The sequence below is a fragment of the Oncorhynchus mykiss genome, chromosome 11 (assembly GCF_013265735.2).
Source record: "Oncorhynchus mykiss isolate Arlee chromosome 11, USDA_OmykA_1.1, whole genome shotgun sequence".
NCBI classification, from domain to species: Eukaryota; Metazoa; Chordata; class Actinopteri; order Salmoniformes; family Salmonidae; genus Oncorhynchus; species Oncorhynchus mykiss.
Window position 1 is genome coordinate 22736557 of NC_048575.1, and position 6000 is coordinate 22742556.

Here is a 6000-nt window from a genome sequence, read left to right on the forward strand (position 1 = left end):
CGTAACAGGCGGGCTCCTCGTAAGGCAGGTGGTTAGAGCGTTGGACGAGTTAACTGTAAGGTTGCAAGATTGAATCCCTGAGCTGACAAGATAAACATCTGTCGTTCTGCCCCTGAACAAGACAGTTAACCCACCATTCCTAGGCCGTCATTGAAAATAAGAATGTGTTCTTAACTGACTTGCCTAGTTAAATAAAGGTGTAAAAATATATTTTTGTAAATCAGCGTCCAAAATGACCGATTTCCGATTGTTATGAAAACTTGAAATCGGCCCTAATTAATCACCCATTCCGATTAATCGGTCGACCTCTACCCTCAATTAGTATTTGGTAGCATTGCCTTTAAATTGTTTAACTTGGGTCAAACGTTTCGGATAGCCTTCGACAAGCTTCCCACAATAAGTTGGGTGAAATTTGGCCCGTTCCTCCTGACAGAGCTGGTGTAACCAAGTCAGGTTTGTAGACATCATTGCTCGCACACGCTTTTTCAGTTCTGCCCACAAATATTATATAGGATTGAGGTCAGGGCCTTGTGATGGCCACAGCCATTTTTCCACAACTTTGGAAGTATGCTTGGGGTCATTGTCCATTTGGAAGATCCATTTGCGACCAAGCTTTAACCAAGCTTTTAATGTTGCTTCAATATATCCACATAATTTCCCCTCCCCATGATGCCATCTATTTTGTGAAGTGCACCCAGTCCCCCCTGCAGCAAAGCACCTCCACAACATGATGCTGCCACCCCCGTGCTAAACGGATGTGATGGTGTTCTTCGGCTTGCAAGCCTCTCCCTTTTTCCTCCAAACATAATTATGGCCAAACAGCTCTGTTTTTGTTTCATCAGACCAGAGGACATTTCTCCAAAAAGTACAATCTTTGTCCCCGTTTGTAGTTGCAAAACATATTCTGGCTTTTTTATGGCGGTTTTGGAGCAGTGGCTTCTTCCTTGCTAAGCGGCCTTTCAGGTTATGTCAATAAAGGACTCGTTTTACTGTGGATATAGATACTTTTACCTGTTTCCTCCAGCATCTTCACAAGGTCCTTTGCTGTTGTTCAGAGATTGATTTACACTTTTTGCACCAAAGTACGTTCATCTCTAGGAGACAAAACGCGTCTCCTTCCTGAGCGGTATGACGGCTGTGTTGTCCCATGATGTTTATACTTGCGTACTATTGTTTGTACAGATGAACGTGGTACCTTCAGGCATTTACAAATTGCTCCCAAGAATGAACCAGACTTGTGGAGGTCTACAATTGTTTTTCTGAGGTATTGGCAGATTTCTTCTGATTTTCCCATGATGTCAAGCAAAGAGGCACTGAGTTTGAAGGTGGGCCTTGAAATACACCCACAGGTACACCTCCAATTGACTCAAATGATGTCAATCAGCCTATCAGAAGCTTCTAATGCCATGACATACTTTTCTGGAATTTTCCAAGCTGTTTAAAGGCACAGTCAATTCGTGTATGTAAAATTCTGACCCACTGGAATTGTGATTACAGTGAATTGTGAAATAATCTGTCTGTAAACAATTGTTGGAAAAATGACTTGTGTCATGTACAAAGTAGATGTCCTAACCGACTTGCCAAAACTATAGTTTGTTAACAAGACATTTGTGAAGCGGTTGAAAAAACGAGTTTTAATGACCTAGGAGGGAGGTTCCTTGATGTGCAGAAGGGCAAAAGACAAAGGAATGTGTAACATTGGGGAAAGTAGTGGTATGTGTTAATTGTAGGGGTGCCCATTGGGCACAAGTAGGGGTGCCCGAGGGGTACAAGAAATTTGTGAAGTGGTTGAAAAACAAGGTTTAATGACTCCAAACTAAGTGTATGTAAACTTTCGACTTCAACTGTATATATTTTCTGGTTGCCTGAATCACAGAGGTTGAATATAAACATTTTGAACACAGAAGAACCAATGCAGGAAGTATTTCAGTAATGGTCTGTGTCATTAAAAAGCCCATGCTGCTGTCTGTCTGCTGAGGGAGGACAGGGTGTAGCAACTTCCCCTTTAAACCCAAACACAGTGTCTGTAAGAACTGGATGGACATCTACTGTAGTGCAATTAAACCTTGATTCCTTTCAGCTCTATCTCATTCACTCTCAAGGAGTCACTCTGAAACTGACCCAATGCTGAAGAAGACCTACCGTATATATCCTTGCTCAAATGGAATAAGGCCTCTCTCCACTCCATGGGAAAAAGGGAAAGTTAAAGAGGAAATGGATGAATCCATTCCTTATATTTGCCCAGCTGAGTTACAGATTTTGGGGGATTTTGAGTTTAAATATACTTTTAAAATATTTTTGTTTTACTCAAAAAGAGGACGGCGTCGGTTCATTTTGCTGGTATCGTCATAGGAAATGGCGTGCTGCTTGCCTGAGAAAGAGGATGTTGAAAGAGAACTTGAGAACGTGTCAGTTGAAGCGATAGCGAAATGCCTCGTGAGCATTGTTAGCTGGATTCTGACATTCTTCTCAGATTTGATTTGCTCAGATGTAATACATGAGCTTTTTGTCCTCAACATTTCAATAATTTGAGAGTTTAAATGCCATAATTTCATAATGTGTATGGTCACAAGTTGTTTTTCTCTTTCGAATTTACACACATACTGTCTGTCAACATACATGCACTGTCAACCGGGGCATGCTGTAATTAACTTTCAGTACTGGGTCTCAGATCAATATGAAACCAGAGTTTCCTCCATTTTTGGATGTGGGGCCATTGAGACAATATTATTGGATGAGTATGTCCCTTGTTCTAGGATCTTGGGGTAAGGAACTTCTTCTGAACTGTCTCAAATGTTATTTATTTTTTACCGGTTATATACTGGGGCAGCACGTCAATGTTTGTACCTACATATATTATTTAAGGAGATGTATGACAGAGGTATTGATGATGTACATTTATGAGGAAAAGCTTTCATGATACAGTGACATGCATTTATAATCAATGTTATATACCTGCTTTCTCACTGAGCAGTTGAGTATAGTGCGCACACACACACACACACACACAACATACGTGTACAGTCTTTGGAAAAGAGGGTGTGTCGTACTACATTAGTATTTTACTGACTGAATGACTATTTAACACAAAGGAGAATGATGACAAATGTTTGTGAGGATAAGGAACTACTAGCATTGTCCTCATCCAAATGAAAAGTAGACTTTTCAAAAACTTGTGTACTTGAATTTTGACTGTACTTTCATTTATATGGTGGACACAAATAAGCATATTTTTAATGGTCTGTGAAACAAAATAGGGAACTCAAGTCATCATATTTGGCCTTGTCATGCTCTCCAGTCTTCTTTTGTGATGGTTGCCTTTTTAAAATCAGATTTGAATTGCACAGTGAGCTTTTGTTACGGCTTTTCCAATGGAATGTCCAAAATATGTTCTCTCTACAGTGTTTGTTTTGATAAGCCCGCCTCAATGTAATTTCAACACATGTTCATTCTGAAAAGGATCGCATAATTATACACTATTGTGTGGGGTGGATTATGGCAATGAATGTACAGTAATCAACTATTTCTCAGTGAAACGTGTGCCAGTATAGAGCAGTGTTAACTGAAGCGCTATACATTTCCGTTGAACTAAACTGCACAAACCCTGACCATGTTCTACTGTCGTCTCCTCTCCTTATCAACTCTCCTCGATGTTCACTGATCTGAAAGGTTGGGGGGGGGGGGGAATATGGTTACGGAGGGAGGGATTATGGAAAGGAAGCTATGGTAGAGTTTTGGTATATAGTCACAATGAGACCGTCAGCCCTCAGTACTGTGTGTTGTGGCCATACAGTCCGTCTATGGTTGTGGCGGTATGCTCATGCATGATCATGTTCCTCTCTTCACACACCCTCTATAAATGCATGTGGTATTGCATGGAGATCACTGTAAACAAATAGCAATTTTTATTGCAAGCTGTATTTTGTTTCTTGTTTTGAAATCCATGTACATGATGTCTAAACCCTATTAGTATTCTTCTGTACTTGTTGTTCATGATGTTATCCAGCGATGATGATTGTGAACATGTGAAACAACTGTGGCTAACACCCAGCACAGAAATATCCAATTAGGGAAATTATACTTGATAATAATCAGCACAGTTGCAATATGGGCAGTGCAAATAAACATGAATACCTTAAGTCTCGCATTTTATTGTAATTGTGTATTTCTTCAAGTAATGGTCATGTTTATTAGTAAAAACCAATAGAAAGTACACACCACTGGTGATTGTACAAGATAGGCTTTCAAAAATACTAGTTCTCTCATTTTTCAAGTTTTTACTGAATGAAAGATGGGGAAATACATCCTACAGAGATGATTTAGTGAACTGAGCCCTGAATTGTTCCAAAAAATGTTTGGGTGATGGCTGTTGTTTACTTTTGTTGTTTGATCTTTTACAATACATGTCAAATCTGTGAAGATATGTGTTGCTTTTTATGATTTGAATGTTTTTGTTTTTATTACCATGTTCCAAATGTAATGAAGATATGGGGTCCAATGTTCACCCAAAGAGAGAAATATACTAGAAAACACTCAGCAGCATCCCTGACCTGTTTGTGGAAAGGGAACGTTTACATGTTGGCAAAAACATGAACGTTTTAACATTTTAATTCACACTTGTTGTTCTTAATTTTACACACCTGATGCCATTTGCCTGAGTAAAGCAATATGCAGCATTTTAAGTGTCAATAAATATTCTGAATTTAATTGTTTTCTTACTGTCTGTTTGTGTGTTCTACTTTATGAAGGGGATTTGGGACATGAAATATTACAAATGAACATATGAGGCTATTGCCAAAACTTTTCTAAACCCAGAGGCCCAACATTGTATGACTTCTAGGAACGCACGCTTGTGAAGCAGACCAGAACGGGTTTGGGTTTAGAGAACTCAATGAGAAGTGGAAAATTCATCCTTAGTTAGGCACAACCTAGATTCAAGCCAATGTCTTAAGTAACAACACAAACTCAAAAAAGTTCTGGGACATTGTAAAGTCCATGGAGAATAAGAGCACCTCCTCCCAGCTGTCCACTGCACTGAGGATAGGAAACTCTGTTACCACTGATAAATCCACTATAATTGAGAATTTCAATAAGCATTTTTCTACAGCTGGCCATGTTTTCCACCTGGCCACCCCTACCCCGGTCAACAGCACTGCACCCCCCCCCACAGCAACTCGCCCAAGCCTCGCTCCCATTTCTCCTTCTCCCAAATCCAGTCAGCTGGACCCCCACAAATCAGCCGGGCTAGACAATCTGGACCCTTTCTTTCTAAAATTATCTGCTGAAATTGTTGCAACCCCTATTCCTAGCCTGTTCAACCTCTCTTTCGTGTCGTCTGAGATTCCCAAAGATTGGAAAGCAGCTGCGGTCATCCCCCTCTTCAAAGGGGGGGACACTCTTGACCCAAACAGCTACAGACCTATATCTATCCTACCCTGCCTTTCTAAGGTCTTCGAAAGCCAAATTAACAAACAGATCACCTACCATTTCGAATCCCACCATACCTTCTCCGCTATGTAATCTGGTTTCAGAGCTGGTCATGGGTGCACCTCAGCCACGCTCAAGGTCCTAAATTAGATCTTAACTGCCATCGATAAGAAACAATACTGTGCAGCCGTATTCATTGACCTGGCCAAGGCTTTCGACTCTGTCAATCACCACATCCTCATCGGCAGACAAAACGGCCTTGGTTTCTCAAATGATTACCTTGCCTGGTTCACCAACTACTTCTCCGACAGAGTTCAGTGTGTCAAATCTGAGGGCCTGTTGTCCGGGCCTCTGGCAGTCTCTATGGGGGTGCCACAGTGTTCAATTCTTGGGCCGACTCCCTTCTCTGTATATATCAATGATGTCGCTCTTGCTACTGGTGAGTCTCTGATCCACCTCTAAGCAGACGACACTATTCTGTATACTTCTGGCCCTTCTTTGGACACTGTGTTAACAACCCTCCAGACGAGTTCAACGCCATACAACTCTCCTTCCGTGGCCTCCAACTGCTCT

The 6000-nt window shown here is 41.0% G+C and overlaps 1 protein-coding gene across 2 annotated transcripts in view; it reads left to right on the forward strand.

Annotated features, from left to right (window-relative positions):
* tlcd4a (TLC domain containing 4a) overlaps window positions 1–4707 on the forward strand; it is a 28687-nt gene extending 23980 nt beyond the window's left edge. The window contains exon 8 of one of the 2 annotated variants that reach the window (XM_036935197.1): window positions 2081–4707. The gene's annotated coding sequence lies outside the window, so the exon portion shown is untranslated. The remainder of the gene's footprint in view (window positions 1–2080) is intronic. The other variant, XM_036935198.1, reaches the window with a different exon arrangement.
* Window positions 4708–6000: the final 1293 nt, after the last annotated feature.